The sequence below is a fragment of the Colobus angolensis genome, unplaced genomic scaffold (assembly GCF_000951035.1).
Source record: "Colobus angolensis palliatus isolate OR3802 unplaced genomic scaffold, Cang.pa_1.0 Scaffold257, whole genome shotgun sequence".
Lineage (NCBI taxonomy): Eukaryota > Metazoa > Chordata > Mammalia > Primates > Cercopithecidae > Colobus > Colobus angolensis.
Window position 1 is genome coordinate 4,536,579 of NW_012115788.1, and position 21,339 is coordinate 4,557,917.

Sequence of the window (21,339 nt, forward strand, 5' to 3'; positions counted from 1 at the left end):
CATTTAATAGAAATGCTTATTTCCAAGTGGAAATTAATTGATCCTTTCTAATTAGTTGAACTGTGTTCAGGGAATGTTATTTGCATTGTCTGTTCTTTGGAATGTAATGAGGTCTTTTATGTGATCTAATAGAAGACAAATTTGGATGAATGTTTTCGTAAATACTTAAAAATCAGATATATTTGTTATTATTGAGGTAACTATTTTATCTTTATTATAAATTGTAGACTTCTTAAGCATTCTAGTGTTTTCTTCTTAATATTGTTAAATTATTTTTAGGTGGAATTATACCTTGCAGTGTTATCAATCTAGTAGTGTTATCAACAACGTGACATTTTGCTATGTTTTCCTGGAAATATATTGTCCATCCTTTCATTTTAAACTTTCTGAATTACTTTTTTAAAACCATACTTCACATTACAATGTGGAGTTTTGTTTCTGTTTTGTGAACCAATCTAAATATCTGCCTTTAATAAGTTAAAAACAAGTCCATTTATATATTGTTATAACTTACATATTTTAACTGGGTTCTACCATTTTATATTATATTGACTATAAACATATATATGATATGTTTCTTTTGCTCCCTTTTGGCAGTTCTGGTATTTTGGAAGATTTTCATTTTCTTTCTTTTCTTTATGTTTTGAAGTTTTTTATTTTTTTCTTTAGGTCACATTTCCAAAAAGGACTTGTCTAACCTAGCTGGAACATTCTATGCCATGACTCTCAATCATTTATTCCTTTTACATTTTGACATATTATAATAAGTATCTGAAGTTATCTCATTGGTTATTCATTTAATAATTTATTGGTTCTGGCTGGGAGAGATGGCTCATGCCTATAATCCCAGCACGTTGGAAGGTCGAGGTAGGCGGATCATGAAGTTAGGAGTTCAAGACCAGCCTGGCCAACATAGTGAAACCCCATTTCTACTGAAAATACAAAAACTTAGCTGGGCATAGTGGTGGGCACATAATTCCAGCTACTCGGGATACTGAGGCAGGAGAATTGCTTGAACCTGGGAGGCAGAGGTTGCAGTAAGCAGAGATCGTGCCACTGCACTCCAGCCTGAGCAATAGTACGAGATTCCATCTCCAAAAAAAAAAGAAAGAAAGAAAAATTTTTGGTTGCTTTCCACTCTAAATTTATTTTTATCAGAACTTCTCTCTCTCTCTTTCTCACTCACTCTTGCTCTGACTCTTTCTTCATGGTATAATTAGAACTTGCAACAGTACACACTGGGTAACAGAAGATAGTCAATAAATATTATGACTGTTAATTGAAACTACTTTTTAAATGTCTTTCGGCATACTTTTCCTAGTAGTGCCTCACTCATTTTAGGCACTCAGTAAGGATTTGTTACCACTAAATTGAAACTGTGAAGACTATAGCCTTATGTAAAATGTAAAATATGATTATGATAATGATAGCTAATACTCATGGAGAATTTACTGTATGCAAGACACTGCTCTAAGCCCTGCACTTACTAACTCATTAATCCTCACAATAACTGAGTCACAGAGTGGTTAAGTAACTTTTCCAAAGTCTCCGAGCTGGTAGATTTGTTGGTATTAGAAGGGGTAAAGGCTATAACGATACTGAAGATGAGAAATGTCAGAAATAATGTCATCTTAAAAGTAGAAGATTAATACTACACTAATACATTTTTGTTACTATTGTATCTTATGTATAATTCTTATCTCCTGTAGTATATTTTAAGCTTTCTTGGAAGCAGGCATTTTTTAAAGTCCTCATAGAGCATAGAAGGGTGCTAAGTTAATAGTAACCAGAAAAGTAGCTTATATTTTCATGGCACTTACTATATACCAGACTTAGTGCTTTAAATATATTAGCTCATTTAATTCTTACAAGAGTAGGTACTATTATTTTTCCTATTTTACACATGATAAGTTAAAGCACAAAGAGACTGAATAACTTTCCTGAGGTTACACAGCTTGTAAATGATAAAAGCAGAATTTGAAGCCAGCCAATCTGGTCCAATGTCAGTGTTTTAAATCATTATGCTGTGCTACTGACTGAGTGTTTGTGACTGATTAAAGACTCCAGTGATATATATTTCATGATAGGTTTATATGATTCTAGGCATGATTTCTCCACAGGTTTATCTATCTAAGTCCCAGGTTTATACTTTTAGATTAGCCACATAAAAACAAATTTGAGGTGCTAGTGAATCATACTAGGTGCATTAGGAGGTACATTTACAAACATTTACAAGTCTCAGAGACTATGATTTATCTTTACATAACATTGATCATTTAAGTAAGGTCAAATTTTAGATTAATTTTGAGAATCATAGCAATGCTTTGCACTTATTCAATACTGTTCTTTAACCATTCTTCTCCAGATACAACGTAGGCAGGATATTACTAAAAACGACCACAAATTTGGAAATGTTAATATTTTGAAAGCATACTTGCCAAAATAAACATCCCAAATTAGATATAGCTATTTTACTAAACAACATTATGATTCCTCTTCAGAAGTATTATTGTTTAAACCACTACAAATTTCTTTTGTTTCCTATAGAATATTAATTTCATATTTCAGAAAAAGAAAATAAGAGATGATTAAGTGCAAATCTCAAGGCAAAACTTGTGATTTTGCCCATATTCATGACCACAGCTATATTAAGAAACAACAACAAAAAATGTTTTCCAAAGAAATAGAAGCAAGTGTTTAAAACAATAACCACAATTACACACTACTGTTGAATCAAGCACATTTATAATGGAGCAAAAATACATTATAACCACCAAAACACATATTTCGTTGTTTCTGACTTACTGGATCACCACAAATATATCTATTAATATGGCATTGGATTCACATAAGAAACTAGTACTAATCTTTAAAATTAAATGAAAAGATTATTTTCTTATCTATAGATATATAGATTGCACATGTAGCATTATACACAGTATTTATATATACATACAATACGTGTAGTATTTCAGATCAATAGCATTTTACATATTTTATATGTAGTTTTTGCATAGAAGTATATAAAAATCATAGAGTATAACATAGAAGAATATAAAAACTTGTTACTAGAGAAAAAGAAAGATCCTTTGTCATGATAAAAAGGGTTAAAGATAGTTAAAAACCAGAAGGAAATTAACCTTTTACATCTTTGAATGCTACAAATGCAGAATAACTTTTTTCTCTTGTTTCTAATGTTTCCTTAATTTCTAGTATCAGCTGGTATAACGTTTAAATCATTACACAGTGTTACAAAATTCTGCTACAAAAAATCAGATAAATAATTATTTATTTGAGAAGATTAGCAATTTGAAATAACAAACATCTCCTAAATAACCTGAAAACTATAACCCATATAATTCCAGGTTTAGTATTTGATTTGGCATGAAATAAGTTTCAGCACCCCAGTAACATAAATAATAAATTCATAGTAGTTGTATTGAAACACTTTTATAAAATTCAAAAAATTACATCAAATAATGTTCTACAATGGCACACTAAAGGAATACAGGAGTATCATATCATTTCTATAAGTTGACATAATAACTAACAATAACAGGTTAACAATACTGCCCTATCATATATAAGCAATGTACACACAAATTTATAATAACTAGTCCAAACAACATAACTTAACCTTATAGAAAATAACTATATATGTCTGAATGGGAGAAGAATAATAAAAAGTAAAGGGTCCTACCTTCTCAAAGACTAAAACCCAAAAGCATTTTCCATGTTTAATTAAAATCTTTTGGTAGATAACCGACCTTCCCTACTGGGTTAAATCCAATCACAACTTTCTAGGCCAACAATTAACAGATGCTGACATCTTCATTCAAGAACAACCAGGAAAGGTGTATACATTCCAAGAAGAAATTGTAAAGATATAAATCAATTTGTAGAAGTTAATATCATTATCCATTCTACGCTTCTTATTCTCGTCAGAGAGGAGAAGGGCTTTCTTCTGGGTTGTCTCCGTCAATTCTCCTTCTTAACTTCATAGGAAATCAAGGCTTAAAGTTCTTTGGCTTTTAAATAAACATATGTCTTCATAGGCGGGGAGGAGGCCCAACTAGCAATTTCGAATCATTTCCTTACCATTCTCAGAAGTTCCACTTTGGCCAGACTCATTCAAGAGAATGACAAATTTCTATCTTTAACAAATTTCATTTTAGGACAGTTCTTTCGGGGCAGGGAAAACAAGATAAAAGAAAAAATAACTGCAAGTGGAACTGATATTTGGACAAGAAAGGAAAGAAGTATTGGAATTTAAATGGAACATTTCCAGGAACAAGAGCACAAGCACACTTTCTCATCCTCTTCTTGCTCTTCAGTCTGATGTGGTGATCCATACGGGACACCCACTTCCCAGTTAGTCGATTCTAGCCATGGGCTTCCATCCTCTGAATAAGGGCCTGGGTTTCTAGTCTCTGCATATGGAGGTGGTCCTCTCATTTCAATGTGTGGACCTTCATAGGATGGACTAGGATACATTTTATCTCCTTCACTATGTCTGATTTGGGGACCACTGAGTTGAGGTGTAAGAGTTTGCATTGCAAAAGAAAGGCAAAATATCCTGAAGATAATTTCATCCTCATGAGAGACTTTTTGGGCTCCCTACAAATTCTTCCTGAAATAGCTGATGCTGACTCACTTGCTCTGGGAACACATTTATTGTGGCCAAATTCTTCACGACACTTGATTGTGAGAGCTTAGATTAGTAATGTTGCTTGGCAACACAACAGCATCCCTAGACTTTTTCAGTTTGACTTACCTAAATTCAAGTTTCAAACTTTCAGGAGGAGCACAGATGGTTTTAAGATTTAGCATTTTATATTTATAGGAAAGAATATATATATATTTAATTCAAATTTATGCTCCTAGCACAAGAAACTCCAAGTTTTTCTGCTAAGCAATTCCATTTATATCTATGTTGAATGTCCTTGCCATTTCCTGCAGTCTACATCCCAGCTGTTCTCGTCACTACCCACAGTCAAAAACTCTCTCCTCATATGCATTTTTAGTTATTATTTCTGCTCCAGAAAGGAATGTGCAATAATCCAAGTAATGTCTTCATATTCACACCATAACATGATAAAAGAAGGAAAGAATAAAGGAAAGAAGGAAGGAAGGGAGGAGAAAGACAAGAAGGAAGGAAGGGAGGGAAAGAGACAGGAAGAGATAGAGAAGGAGGAAGTTTGCATCTAAACTTCTATTCAAGAAATTGCTTTTTTAAAATGTGGCCAATACTACTTTTAAAATAATTTATATAGAGAGTAAACATCTCGAAGATTTTGCTTTTCTTATATAGAGAGAAAATATCTCTAAGAAATTGCTTTTCTTCATGTGGCAAATACTACTTTTGGAAGAATTTATATAGAGAGTAAATACCTCTAAGAGTCAAACACAGTGTCATAAGGGTAGAGTGGACATTTCTTCATAATTTAACATATCAATAACTGGAAACAATTTTCAACAAAAGTATTTATTTATTAATGCAAGTTATTGAAAACATTTAAAACATTGGAAATGTTTTATGTGTCAGCATGTGTATAAAAAGGGCAGTAGAAGCAAAATTTAGAAATAGTGTGATCATAATTTTTATTTTATTCTTTTTTATAAATTTTCCACAATAAATACACACAACTTCTGTAACATGAAAAATAAGCCAGTGTAAGATGCTTTTATAAATGTTGTGCAGTAGAGTAAGTCGATGATCAGTTTCATTCTGTGCTGATTATTAAGCTATTCCGTGTCATCTGCTATCCTACCCTTTTGGCTTAGTTTTCTGACACTGAGGTCACAACTCTGCAAATAATCTTGCTCCCTTCTAGCTGCTTTCCTGTTAAAGTCTGTCAGTGAAGGGGCTAAGGGAAATTTAAAAACAGAAATAAGAGAAGGAACATGGTCTTCCTATTTGCTTGTTGTTTCTGTAGGTTTTGTCCCGGCAGTGCCCTGGCTTCCTTCAGCACTCCCAGAGCAAGCCTTCCCATACCCCATTGGCAGTACTAGCATGAAGCAAGTATCCTTTCTTCAGAGATCTGATTCCCAGCTACCGTTTCCATTTATTGAGTCACATCTAAAGCTGCCAAATTTGAGTGGAGACCAGAGCAAGTGAAGGCTCTCCAGCAAGTGCAGACTGCAGTGCGAGCTACACTTCCCCTTGAAGATCAGCAGCAGTTCCTAAGGTCTTAAGTATCTGTGGTATACAGGGGCACCACATGGAATCTTTTGCAAGCCCTCATAGGAGGATTACAATGCAGACCTCTAGGGTTTGGGAGCAAATCTATGTCTTCAACATATTCGCTTCTTTTTTTGAGAAACAGTTACTGGAATGCTTTTGATCTTTGTAGAGCCTGAAAGCCCGACCAAAGAACATCAAAATAACTGTGCAATCTGAACTGCCCCTCATAAACTGGGTGTTATATGGTCCACCAAGCTGTAAGTTTGGTAAGCAATTAATCATCAAGTGGACATGCTTGCTCGAGATGCACATGAGAAGGTGGTTCAATGCCTCAATTTGTCCTTCACGTCCTTTGAGACCTACTCCATCTTCATTGTCTTCTCTCACTCAATCCAAGGGAATTCCTTATAACTGAGAAAGAAAACCTTGAGATTAGTGTACAGATGGTTAGATCCCAAGGAAGGAATGTAAAACTCCATTAAACTGGAAGTTAAAACTGTAGCCTGGACCCCTTGGGCTCATGCCATTGAGCCAAGGAGGTTGTTGTATGGAGAAGAGCAATTGATGTTCATATTTACCAAAGGGAACCTGAGTAGCTTCCAAACAGCGAGGGAGGCAGAGGGCACACTGACTGGATTCTCTGAGCACCTATTAACACTTTATGTCCAGGCCAGGTATGGCGGCTCATGCCTGTAATCCCAGAACTTTGGGAGGCCAAGATGGGTGGATCACTTGAGCTCAGGAGTTCAAGACCAGCCTTAGCAACATGGTGAAACCCTGCTTCTACCAAAAACAAAACAACAACAAAAAAATGCCAAAATTAGCTGGGCTTAGTGGCATGCACCCGTAGCCCCAGCTACTCAGGAGGCTGAGGTGGGAGGATTGCTAGAGCCCTGGAGGTCGAGGCTGCAGTGAGCCAAGATCGTGCCACTGCATTTAGAAAACTAAGCAACTACACAAAAGCCTGTTACTGAGGATTCAGATCCTTCAGAAACAAAAGTTTAGATAAGCCCACTAGTAAAGAAATCTAGTCAGCTGAGGACAAGGTGGGCATGGTATAGACGTCAAAAGAAGAAAGTTAGAAATGTTAACCATGCTCCCGTGATTAGTTTCAGAAATGAGGACAAGAGCAGTTATATAAACTTTCTGCCTTTCTTGTTACTTACAGGTATATTTGTAGTAATACAAATTCGCTAATTTATATTTATTTTCTTTCTCTTTTTCTCTCCTTATTTTACATGTAACTCATTGGATCATGGCACTTTTACACTTTAGACTTTATATTACCAATTTCCAGGTGGGACTGACAGAATTTGAGGAGTAATGAACATCACTGAGAAACTGATACCATGACTTTTTCTGGAAACTGTTACTGTGGTTGGGACTTTATGATTCTCTCTTTCAGAGAGAGGAGAGAGGAAAGGATGGATAGTTGCTTCATCTTTCTAGACAATAGCATAGCTTTTGCTTTATGGAAATTCAAAAATTAATAGAAAGGTGTATCGATGTAGAATGGTCAAAGGAGTGAACTATGCCAGTTTATTAAACTAGTTTTTCTCAGTTCCAAACTCTTCATTCTATGCCCAGCGGAGACTCTGCAATCTACTTTTCTCCCTTGCCAGATTGTGTCTTTCTAGGTTCTGCTAGTAGAAGGCACTGGCGGGAGAACGGAAGGCAGAAGGGAGGAAGGCAGACTCACATCCTATTTGCTTACTATTCCTTCAACATTTCCCTACTCAGATCCTTTTCCTAGCAGCAGCAAAAACAACATCTTAAAAGACAACAGAGTAAGACGAGCAGAATCTTTCCCTGAACTCTCTGGATCTCGCTCTGTGGGAACCCCTCCCAGCGTCTGGGCTCTGATAACCCACCCCAACACCTTCCTGCTTCCCTCAGCCCTACTGGCAAAGCTACTTCCTGCAGTTAATTTATCTGTTCCCTTCATGTTCCTTTTTTACTTCTTTAGCTATTCCCCATACTAAATTCTTTCTGTTATTATAATTAGTGTGGTTTCTGATTTCCTGACTGATATGAGTACTTATTACATGGGCCAGATACTGTATTTTACATATATTGTTTTACTTAATCTTCATAAACCCTGTGACGTCTAGTGTGTGTGTGTGTGTGTGTGTGTATTCCAGTGTATTGGATATATACTATTCCATCTCATATATATGTATGTATGTATAATTCAGTGTATTGAGGATGATAAAATTGAATTTAAACCTTTTTCTTTTAACACACCCATCTTCAAAAAGGAAATCAATGCTAAAACTTGGATTTGAACCAAGATTAGATTGACCCGAAAGCCCACCAACTGATAAATAAACAAATGTGGTATAGCTGTACAATGAAATATAATTGAGCAACAACAACAAAAAAAAAAATGAAGAATTTATACATGCTACAAAATGGACAAAACTTGAAATTATCATGTGAAAGAAACCAGACACAAAAAGTAACTTGTTGTATGATTTCCTTTATGTATGAAATGTTCAGAATAGGCAAGTATACAGACACAGAAATTTGATTAGTGTTTGTCAGGGGCTTAAGGTGATTAACTCCTTAGTTTTTACTCCAGGAAAATGATTATTTTACTTTTGTTAACCAACTTCAAATCAATTCAGAGAATGGTCTGGAGTTTTATGAGTAAACCACTATTTTACGTATAGGGCTTGTATTTTCCCCAAAACGCTGCCTCACAGAGAGCACTTTAATTTTCCATGCTATTGCTACGTTGATCTCAGACCTTGAAAGAAAAGTAGTTTTGATCCTGGACTGAAAAGAAGAGGAGGTGGTGCATTTTACAGAAGAGGAATTATGGACAGCTAACAACATTAATAAGACGCTCAACTTCACTAACAGAATGTAAACAAATGAATGTAACAATAGAACATCACCACACACACACACACTCAGACAGGCAAACGTGAGCATGGTAACAAGAGAGGAAGGAAACTCTCATCTATCACTGGTGGAAGTATAAACAGATATAGCCTTTTAGAAAAGCATTCTAGTGCTATGTGTTAAAATTCATAATCCACATAGCCTCTTATTCAGTAACCCTACTCTTAGTATGCTATACCATAAAAATAAAAGTTTCAATGCATAAGGATATAATGACGAAGAGATATTTGACAATTTTGGAAACAAAGTAAATGTCTACACAATGAGGCATAATTTAATATATTGTGGTAATTTCATACATTATCACCTAGCCATTTGAAAGAATGACCCAGATCTATATATATTTCCCTGGAAATATGTTCTTGATAAACACCAAAGGAAAAAAGCAAGCATGGAGAAACAGATGAAATATTACATTTATGTAAAAAAAAGTGGCAAAATGTGTTTCATAGGTACCATGCATATTTGTATGTATGTGTATACGAATCTAAGATAACGGAGAAAGTTATAGAAAGACATATACCAAGTAGTTAACTTTTGGTTGTGTAATTGGTGAGTGGACAAGGTAGGGAGGGTAGGATGGAGTACAGGGAGAACATATGTCAGTTCACAAAAACAACAACAGTATTTATTAAATATATGTCCCAGTATCTAAGATATTTTTGCATTTATGCTGTTTTATACATGAGTGTGATATTACATAAAAATGCATCAATGAATTTAACCAAAATACTACAAATCAGTATATATAAGAGTAGCAGGATTTCAAAGGACTTTTTTCATCCTTCCCTATAATTTGGTGTATTCTTTGAAGTTTTACAAAGATTATGCATTGCTTATATAATCATACAATCAATGGAGTGTGGGCCTCCCCCTATGACTTAGTACCCCTGCATGTTTTAGCTCTCAGACTTGTTCACATTGAGACTCCAACAATTTGTTAATTACAACTTAGATTTTCCTAGCCTCAATTGATTCCCACAGAGGTTTCTGGTACAGTAAGTTGTAATTCTCTATATCTGCCTGTCTGTCTCGAAAATTTTGGAGTAGCAGTTTTTCCTATGGCCTCACCTCTCTGATGGATTTGGAAGAGTTAATTTTTAAGTTTGTCCAGCTTGTTACTTGTTGTTACAATAAAGTGGTAACAACATGCTATTGCTATATTGATCTTAGACCTTGAAAAGAAAAGTAGCTTTGATCCTGGACTGAAAAGAAGAAAAGGTGCTGCATTTCACAGAAGAGAAATTATGGATGGCCAACAACATTAATAAGATGCTCAACTTCACTAACAGAATGTAAACAAATGAATGCAACAATAGAATATCACCACACACACACTCAGACAGGCAAACATGAGCATGGTAAGCTCCTTGCATGCTGAATCAGAAACCAGAAGTCTGAGCAGGTAGATTTTCCAATGGGTTTATCATTGGCAATGAATATTTAATTGACTACATTGCATTTTCAGCTCTGTGAAAATTAGAAAATAAGAGAAGACATGTATTATATGAATTTACTCTAATAAGTTGAATGTTATAAGGCACTTTCTCTAAAGCCCATAATAAACGTTTGTCTTTTTTTATTACTATTTTATTTTATTTTTGAGTTGAAATCTTACTTTGTCATCCAGGCTGGAGTGCAGCGGTGCCATCTTGGCTCACTGCAACCTCTGCCTCCCACGTTCAAGCAATTCTCCTGCCTCAGCCTCCTAAGTAGCTGGGACTACAGGCACCTGCCACCACTCCCGACTAATTTTCGTAATTTTAGTAGCGACGGGTTTCACCATATCGGTCAGGCTGGTCTTAAACTCCTGACCTCAGGTGATCCACCCACCTCGGCCTCCCAAAGTGCTGGGATTACAGGCGTGAACCACCGTGCCCAGCCAAATTTTTATCTTTATGTGGTATTTAGAACATATATTTAGAATACATAAAGCAGTAAGAAGAATATATATTTTTCCTTTTGAAACACACAATTTGTTAGATCCTTTAGACCTTTAATAAAAGTGATTTAATTTGACTTACAATAAGTTTCAGAATGGAATTTGTATACATTCTTTTGCTTATAACAGAATATCTAAAACTGGGTGATTTATAAAGAAAAGGAATTACTTTCTTATAGGAAAAAAAAAAACAGCTTTCCTATTCTGAAATTATTGAATAGTTAACAATTTGCTCAAGGGTTGCATCTGGTGAGAGCATTCTTTTTTAGTGGGGACACTGCAGCATCCTGAGGTAGTTCAGAACATCATGTGGTGAGGGGGCTAAGCATGCCAACATGCTAGCCCTTGTCTCTCTTCCTGTTCTTACAAAGCCACCAGTTACCCTCCCAGGATAAGCCATTAATCCACTCATGGATAAATGCACTCATGATCCAGTCACCTTTTAAAGGTCCTGCCTTTCAATACTGCCACATTGGGGATTATGTTTCAACATGAGTTTTGGAGGGAACATCCAAAATATGGCAGAGACTTAATAGAAACAATGAACAACCTTCAAAAACAGACAGATAATGTAAGCAGAAAGATGCAGATTCTAAGAAAGCATCACAAAGATGCGCCTTAGATCAAAAACAATGAAACAGAAATGAATTCCTTTGATGGGCTTATTAGTAGATTAGGCACAGCTGAAGAAAGAATCACTGAGCTTCTGGATATAACAATAGAAACTTCCAAATTGAAAAGCAAACAGAAGAAAGATTGAAAAATACAGAACAGAATATCGGAGAACTGTGGGACAGTTCAGAGGGTATAACATACAGATAATGGAAAAAAAAACTGAAAGAAAAAAAAGGAGAAGAAATATTTGAAACAATAATGACTGAGAATATCCCCAAATTAATCTCAGACACCAAACCAAACCAAAGATCTAGGAAACCGAGGGAATAACAAGCAGAATAAATTCCAAAAACCCTACACCTAGGTATACCGTATTCAAACAACAAAATCAAAGGCAAGGGAAACATCTTGAAAAAAGCCAGATGGAAAGAACACCTTACCTATAGAGGAACAAAGAGAATTACATTTGACTAAGTCGACTATTTAAGCACTGGAAAGGGGCTCAGAGCTATCTGGACAGGGAATTCAGGCTTCTGCTACCCAGATCATGGTCTAGGAGGGAAAAACATTTTCCTTGGTCCCAAGGACAACTTGCCCCTTGACTTACTAAAGCAAGGATTCCTTCTCTCTGGGTGTAGGGCAGGTCTTCTATTAGATTACCTGCCACACACAGACCTCAACAAATCATGACTGAATGAACCATGCAAGCAAGAAGAAAGTGGAGTAAATTATTCAGAGTGTTGAGAGAAAATAAATCCACCAACTTAGAATTATATAACCTGTGAAATAATCCTTCAAAAGTGAAGGAGAGGCCAGGCATAGTGGTTCATGCCTGTAATCCCAGCACTTTGGGAGGCCGAGGTGGGCAGATGACCTGAGGTCAGGAGTTCAAGATCAGCCTGGCCAACATGGTGAAACCCAGTCTCTACTAAAACTGCAAAACAAATTAGCCGGGCATGGTGGTGGGCGTTTTTAATCCCAGTTACTCAGAAGCCTGAGGCAGGAGAATCGCTTGAAACCGGGAGGCAGAGGTTGCAGTGAGCCAAGATCATTCCATTGCACTCCAGCCTGGGCTACAAGAATGAAACTCTGTCAAAAGAAAAAAAAAAAAAGGAAGGAGAAATAAAAACTTATATAAAAAAAAAAATGGAAGAAACTTGTTGCCCGTAGACCTGTCTTATAAGAAATTTAAGAGATGTTCTTCAGAGAGAAGGAAAGCAAGATAGGTCAAAAACTCAGGTATTCACAAAAAATGAAAAACATCGGAGAATAATTGAAAGCAAAAAACGTTTTCTAGTATTAGTTGATCAAATAGTTAACAGTTTACTGAAAATAATAATGATAGCAATTATTTGATTATATATGCATATAAATGTATGTGTGTGTGTATATATGTTCTTATGTATAAATGAAATAAATGACAATTATAGAAGGTACAGGAGTAAGGAATTAGGAACATTTCATTATTATAAAATATTTACACTATCCATGAAGCAGTACAGTGTTATTTGAAAATAGATTCGTTGTAAATGTATATCGCAAACTCTATGGCAACCACGAAAAAGGGTTAAAAAAAAGAAGTGTAGTTAATATGATAAGAAAGGAGAGAAAATCATATAAAAGGTTTAATTAAAACCACAAAATGTGGAAAAGGCATGGAAGACCAAAATAGAAACAGAGAACAAGGATAACAAAATACAGTAAAAAATATAGTAGATATTAATTCAACTTTATCACTTTAAATGTCAGTGATCTAAACATACCAGTTATAAAACAGAGATTGTGTGGATGAATCAAAAAAACAAGACCTAAATATATATTATCTACAAAAAACTACTTTAAAGACGAATACAAATTAAAAGTATATAATAATGGAGAAAAGTATATCATGCTAACACTAATCTAAAGAAAGTGGGAGTAGCTACATTATTTTCAGACAGATCACGTTTTAGAGCAAGAAAAGTTATCAGGGGTAAAGAGAGGCATTATATAATGGTAAAGGAATCAATACTCCAAGAGCACATAGCAATTGTTCATGTGTATGTACCTAACAACCAAGTGTCAAAATATATGAGGCAAAAACTAATAGAACTCTATTGAGAAATAGATGAATCAACTAGTATATTTGGAGACTTTAACACCCGTCTGTCAGAGCTATATGTCAGATAGATTTAGCAGGCAGAAAATCAGTAAGGATATAATTGAATTCAACAGCACTGTCAATCAACTGAATAAAACTGACATCTAAAGACTACATCTAACAATAGCAGAATACATATTCTTCTTAAGCTAACATGGAACATTTACCAACATAGGCCACATTTTTGACCATAAAACATATCCGAACAAGTTTAATAAAAATCACACTCCTTGGTATTTACCTAAATGAACTACAAACATGTCCACACAATAGCTAGAAAGTTCCAAAATACTTAAAGATTAAGCCATACCTTTCAAAATAACACGCGTCCAAAAATAAATCCCAAGAGTAATTTAACAATATTTCAACTAAAACAAAATGAAAATTCAATGTATCAAAATGTGTGAAAAGCATTAAAGCAGTGCTTAGAGAAAGATATATAGATTGAATGCATATATTAGAAAAGAAGAAAGATCTAAAATTAATCATCTAAAGTTTCAACTTAGAAAACTAGAAAAAAAAACAAATTAAACCCAAGTAGCAGAAGAAAAAAAAAAAAACAAATTAGAGAAAAAAATTAATGAAATTGAAAACAGGAAATCAATGGAGAAAACCAACAAAACCAAAAATTGATTCTTTGAAAAGATAAATAAACTTGATATGCCTCTAACCAGGCTAGCTTTAAAAAAAAATAAGGCAGACATTACTTACATGAAAAATTAAAGATGGGACTGGGTACAGTGGCTCATACCTGTAATCCCAGAGCTTTGGGAGGCTGAGGTGGGAGGATCACTTAAGTCCAAGAGTTCAAAACTAGCCTGGGCAGCATAGTAAGACCACATCTCTACAAATATATATTTTTAAATAGTCAGGGTTGGTGATCTATGCCTGGGGTCCCAGCTGCTGAGGAGGCTGAGGAAGGAGGATTGAGCCCAGGAGGTCGAGGCTGCAGTGAGACATGATTGTGCCACTGCACTCCAGCCTGGGTAACAGAGTGAGATGCTGTCTCAAAAAAAAAAAAAAAACCCAACAAATAAATAAGTAAATATATAAAATTAAAATTACAGATGGCGCATCAATGTAGAACCTATGAACATTAAAGAAAATAAAGGAATATTATGAACAGCTCTATACCCCAAAATTCTACCAATTTCTTGGAAGACACAATGTGCCAAAATGTACACAAGAATAAATAGACAATATGAATAGGCCTATATGTAAAAAGAAATTGAATCAATAGTTAATAACCTTCCAAAACACACAACACCCTAGGTTGGTTCCCTAGTGAATTCTGTCAAATATTTAAGGAAGAAATTGTATCAATTTTCTACATCTCTTCCAGAAGATAGAAGCAGAGAGAATACTCCATGCCTCATTTTATGAGGCCAGCATTATCTCAGTATCAAAACTAGAAAAAGACATTATAATAATCAAAAAAATTTTTAGAACGAATTAGTGATTATAGCAACGTTGCAGGATATGAGGTTAACATACAAAAGTCAAGTGCATTCTTATATACCAGCGATGAACAAGTGGAATTTCAGACTAAAAACATGTTAGCATTTACATTAGCACTCCAGAAAAATGGAATACTTTCCATTAAATGTAAACAAAATATATACAAGATCCATATGAGGAAAACTGCAGAACACTTATGAAAGATAACAAAAAGAACTGAACAAACGGAGAGATATTTCAGTTTTATAGCTACAAAGACTCAATATTATCAAGATATAAATTCTCCCAAATTGATTTATACAGTGAATAAGATTACAAACAAAAATTCCAGCAAGTTATTTTGTGGATTTTGATAAACTATTTCTAATGTTTATATGGAGTGGCAAAAGACCCAGAATAGTCAACTTTATGTTGAAGAAGAGAAACAAAGTGGGAGAACCTGCACTACCAGAATTCAAGACTTACTGTAAAGCTTCAGTAATCAAGACAGTATGGCATTGGCAAAACGATAGACAAATACATTAATGGAACACAATGAAGAGCCCAGAAATAGATTCACATACATAGAGTCAACTAATCTTAGACAAGGGAACAAAGGCCTTTACAAGGGAGCAAAGATATAAGGGAGCAAAGATAGTCTTTTCAACAAATTGTGCTGGGACAACTGGAAGTCCACATGCCAAAAAATAAGTCTAGGTATATGCCTTACAGCCTTCACAAAAAAAAATAGCTCATTATGGATCATAGATCTAAATGTAAGAAGACAAAACTATAAAACTCCTAGAAGGTAACATAGGAGAAAACCTTGACGATCTTGGATATAACACTAACTTTTTAGATACACCCTTAAAGGCATGGCCCATGAAATAAATAAATAATAAGCTGAATTTTATTAAAATTAAAAACTTCTGGTCTGCCAAATAAAATGTTTTTAAAAATGAGATGGCAAGCCACAGACTGAAGAAAATATTTGCAAAAGATACATCTGATGAAGGATGATTATCCAAAATATACCAAAATACTTTTAAAACTCAACAGTAAGACAATGGACTAATTTATTACAATACGGACAGAAGACCTGAACAGACAAGTCACCAAATAAAATTTACAGATGGTAATAAACATAGGAAAAAAGTTTCAATATTCTATGTTAGTAGGAAATTGAGAATTAAAACAACAATGCGATACCACGACATACCTATTAGAATGTCCAAAATTCAAAACCCTGATAATACCAAATGCTGGCAAAGGTGTGGAAGAAGAAGGGCTCTTGTTTATTGCTAGTGGGAATGCAACATGGTACCGACACTTTGGAAGATAGTTTAGCAATTTCTTATAAAACATACTTTTACCATATGATCCAGAAATCACACTCCTTGGTATTTACCCAAATGAATTGAAAACTAGTCCACACAGAAATCTGCATATGGATGTTTACAGCAGATTTACTCACAATTGCCAACACCTGGAAGCAACCATGTTGTTCTTTGGTAAGTAAATAAGTACACATGGTACATTCGGACAATGGACTATTACTCAGTGCTGAAAAGAAATGAGTTATCAAGCCATAAAAAGACATAGAGAAAGCTTAAGTGCATATTATTAAGTGAAAAAGTCAGTCTGAAAATACTACATTCTGTATAACTCCAACTATAGGGAAATCTAGAAAAGGCTAAATTTTGCAGTAAAATGATTAGTGGTTGCCAGGGTTTGCAGGAGGAGAGAAGAATAGTCACAGCACAGAGGATTTTTAGGGCAGTGAAACTGTTCTGTATGACAGTGCAACAATGGAGCCATGTCATTATATATTTGCCCAAACCCACAGAATGCGCAACACCAAGAGTGAACCCTAGTGTGAACTATGGACTTTAGGTGATAGTGATTTGACAGTGCAGGTTCATCAGTTGTAACCAATGCACTCTTCTGGTGTGGGAGGTCAAATAGTTGGCAGTTGTGCCTCTGTGGAGAAAGAGGATATATGGGAATTCTCTATACTTTCCACTTAGTTTTGCTATGATGTTAAAATTTATTGTATATCCTTAATTAAGAACCTATTATTCCCCCCAAATTTTGCTAGATGCTGAAAATTCAAGGATGAGCAAGATATCGTTCATATTTCCCTAGATCTTGGATTCATTTGGAACAGAGTTCACATAAAGAACTGTAAAAAAAAAAAGCGATGAAATTGCCACAATAGAGGTATATAAAAATGTTTGCCTCATTTTTACGTTCTCATTTTTCAATTCTTCCTTATATAATAAAATACAATAATATATTTAAATGTTTTAATGCATTTGTATGCCTTCAGTCATCAAGTAAAATGTATTTTAATGTTATTACTGATATTGTTTTTCCAAGAAAGGTAGCTTATAAAAATGACGAGTTAAATGAATTGTCAGTATTAGTGTTAGTATTTTAAAATGAAGAATAACTTGTAGAATTTTATATATATGTTATATTTAATAATATAAAGAATCTTCTATATATTATATTTAATAATATAATACCCTTAATAATAAATTACATTTAAGAATATAATTGTACATACTTAATTAAATTTTATATTTCTATTGGAAAAGTTTTTTTAAAAATGCTTTGTGGAATTTTCCTCTCTCTTCTCACTCTTATACCTTCCTTTCCTCAGTGTCAAAGCAAGTAAAGTCTTACATTTTTAAAAATAGAAATAATAACAATAACAAAAAAGGAAAGGAAAGAAAGTCAGAAACACAACATTAACAGAATGCATATTTAACCAAGTCTGGGAGATCAAGCCAGACAGCACTTGGTAAATACTCTTTGGAGACAGGAATGCTCAAAGGTTGTGTTTGCTGTTGTGCTTGACGTTTGTTTTGCGTGTGATCTAAGACACCAGATGACCAGTAATCTCACTTGCCCTTTCTTTCTCTACTCTCTGTGGGCTCCGCATACACCTCCTTCCCCTGCAACCTTGCCTGCCCCTGGCCATCGCCCAGCTCACTGTTCTTCCAAAGATGTCTGGGATGGTTAGGATTCAGCAGGTCACACCTTAGCCTGTCAGGACCTGGCGCCTCCTGTGCCCAGCATTAGTCCATCGCTTCATTTCACCTCCAAAGAGCCCAGTGACAAATCTGCCTTGTTAGACACAGATCTCAGTGAGCCCAAGGCAGCCAGCAGTTTCCCGTTTGGTTTCCTGTCATATCTCCTTATGTTTTGGCAGTCTGAGATATCCACAGTCCCTATTAACCTTAGCAAGGGCCATGCCAAGGAGGATGAATTGCTGGGGTAGGTGACTTCACTCAAGGGCTGTTAGATTTAGTCTGCACAAGGTCAGCATTTACAAACTGAGTATGGTTGGGTTTTAGTTTAGTTTATTTCAAATCCCCAGCCTTTTACTTAAGTTATGCAAGTTAAGGGAAACTGTCCATGGCACTTAGGTTTACAAGCTTTCATTTAACTTATCACACATTATCAGTTTTGAGCTTCACAACAATCCTGCAAGATAGATGGGTAAATATTTCCTGTGTTCCACTGGATTTCATTCATTTGTTATCCATTCATTGGTTTAACAAACTTCTTTGAGAATCTGCTCTGTATCTAGCACTGTACTTGGAGTGGAGCTACATACTAACGTGTTCTTATTCTTCATGGACTACTAGTCTTACAAGAGAAACAGAGAATCAAGTAAACACTGCACAAAATGCAATTATAGATATAAGCAAAAAACAGAGAAGAGTGTACCCAGTAAGGTGGGTAAGAGGGTACATTTAAGAGATAGATGCTCAGAGGAGGTTTTGCTGAGTTGGAATCTGAAGAAATAAGACCTTTCCAGGAAAACAAATATAAGACTCTAACATATTTTGCCCCTATTTATTACTCCCATGAACCCTAAAACATTCTAATTCATGTGACTGCCTCGTTTCAGATTCAATCTTGGTTTAAAGCAGTTATAAGAATGAGGCAGTCAATTAGCAAATAACTGGCACAAATAAGACAAAAACTCATTCCATATGACTTGTATTTAGTGTGTTTTTGTGAATCAAGATTATATTCCTCGGAGGAGCTAATTCTGTTTTAAAGAAAGCAGTGAAGGTAGAGAAGAAATACATAATAAACTAAGACAATTTCAACCCAGTCATCTCCCAGATAACAAAAATGGACAAGATTTCCCACTTATATTTTAAGTGAGACTTATATGGTGAAGGTTTTGAGTTTTGTGAAGCATAGGCTTCAAATTTTGTTAAATAAAAATGGTGCTCGATTTATAGTTAAATTTCATCCTGAAGAAATTTTTTTTTCAGGAAGCATTAAAGAACTTCTACCCAGCCAAAAGTATGTTTTAAAGTCATTTTATTGGATAATGAAAGGAAGTGAAACATGTAAAAGAATATCAATGCATTCCTCTTATAGACTTTCCTGGAAAAACAGTTGAAAAAACTTCACAAAAGATCACTAAGAAAGATTACTCATTGGAAAACCATGGTCTATCTCAATAGACCATGCCAGGTCTGTCACGATTTGCTATGTGGCTCTGGTAAAAAAGATTTTTTACCAGAGTGAGTCCTTCTGTCTTCTTTTGTATGATAAAGGTACTGGTCACTATTGTATTCGAATTTACAGTGTTTCAGTCACTAAATTAAATGTTGTATGGGAAATAATTTGAAACACAAAATACTATGCATAATAAAGTACAAAAAAGAAGAATGTTTGCATTTATTATTATACATTAAATATGTTGTGTAATTAATGAAGAATGATGCGTTCATTAGTAGACATTTGAGGGAAAGATTTGAGTAAACATCTCAGTAAAACTTAATGTTTTCTTATGGATAGACTAAAACAACTCCTGTTATGTTACCTGCAATTCACTTTAAATACTTCATCATAGAGTGTATGATACAGGCATAGCCTGGAGATATTGTGGGTTTGGTTCCAGACCACCACAATAAAGTGAGTCACGCAAACTTTTTTATTTCCTAGTGCACGTAAAAGTTATGTTTACACTTTCCGGTAGTCTATTAAGTGTGGGATAACATTATGTCTACCAAATAATTATACATACCTTAATTAAAAACACTTTATTACAAAAAAAAAGAGAGAAAAAACTCTTTTCATTAAAAAGAGTTAGGACTTTTCTCTGGATTGGGCTTTCGTTCTAGGGAACATTTTGGTCAGTTTGATCTTCTTTCCAAAACACTAAAACTTTCTCCTTATCAGCAATAAGGCTGTTTGCTTTCTTATCATTCGCATGTTCACTGGAGCAGCACTTTCAATTTCCTTCAAAGACATTTTCTTTGTATTCACAGCTTGGCTAACCATTTGGCCCAAGAGGCCTAGCCATTGGCCTATCTTGACTTCTGACACGCCTTCCTCACTAAGCTTAATCATTCTAACTTCTCGTTTAAAGTGAGAGATGTGCAACATTTGGTTTCACTTGAACACTTAAAGCCCATTGTAGGTTTATACGTTGGCCTAATTTCAATATTGTCATGTCTCAGAGAATAGGGAAGCTTGAGGAGAAGGAGAGAGGCGGGGGAATGGCTGTTCGGTGGAGCAGAACACACACAACATTTATCAATTAAGTTCACCCTGTTACATTTGCATGGCTCATAGCACTCCAAAACAATTACAGTAGAAACACCAAAGATCACTGATCACAGATCTTCATAACAGCTATGAAATAATAAAAAATTTGAAATATTGCAAGAATTACTAAAATGTGACATGGAGACATGAAGTGGGCACGTGCTGTTGGAAAAGTGGTGCCCATAGACCTACTTGAAGCAGAGTTGTCACAAACCTTCAGTCTGTACAAAATGCAGTATCTGTTAGATACAATGAAGTGAAGTGCAGGAAAACAAAGTATGCCATAGATGAGTGAATAAGTTAACTGTACTCTACTTGCTAGAGTGAATTGTTAACATTTGAAGTATTATAATTAGAGATCTACCCTCCAGGAATGGTTAAAGCATTTGAAAGATCATGGCAGGGTGCTGTGGCTCACGGCTGTAATCCCAGCACTTTGGGAGGCTGAGACGGGTGGATCACGAGGTCAGGAGTTCGAGACCAGCCTGGTCAACATAGTGCAATCCTGTTTCTACCAAAAATACAAAAAAA

At 35.1% G+C, this 21,339-nt stretch overlaps 1 protein-coding gene across 1 annotated transcript in view; it reads left to right on the forward strand.

Moving 5' to 3' along the window:
* The first annotated feature begins 19,697 nt into the window (after positions 1-19,697).
* ALDH1A1 (aldehyde dehydrogenase 1 family, member A1) overlaps positions 19,698-21,339 on the forward strand; it is a 105,142-nt gene continuing 103,500 nt past the window's right edge. Inside the window, exons 1-2 of the mRNA XM_011947031.1 lie at positions 19,698-19,778; positions 20,111-20,172. The gene's annotated coding sequence lies outside the window, so the exon portion shown is untranslated. The remainder of the gene's footprint in view (positions 19,779-20,110; positions 20,173-21,339) is intronic.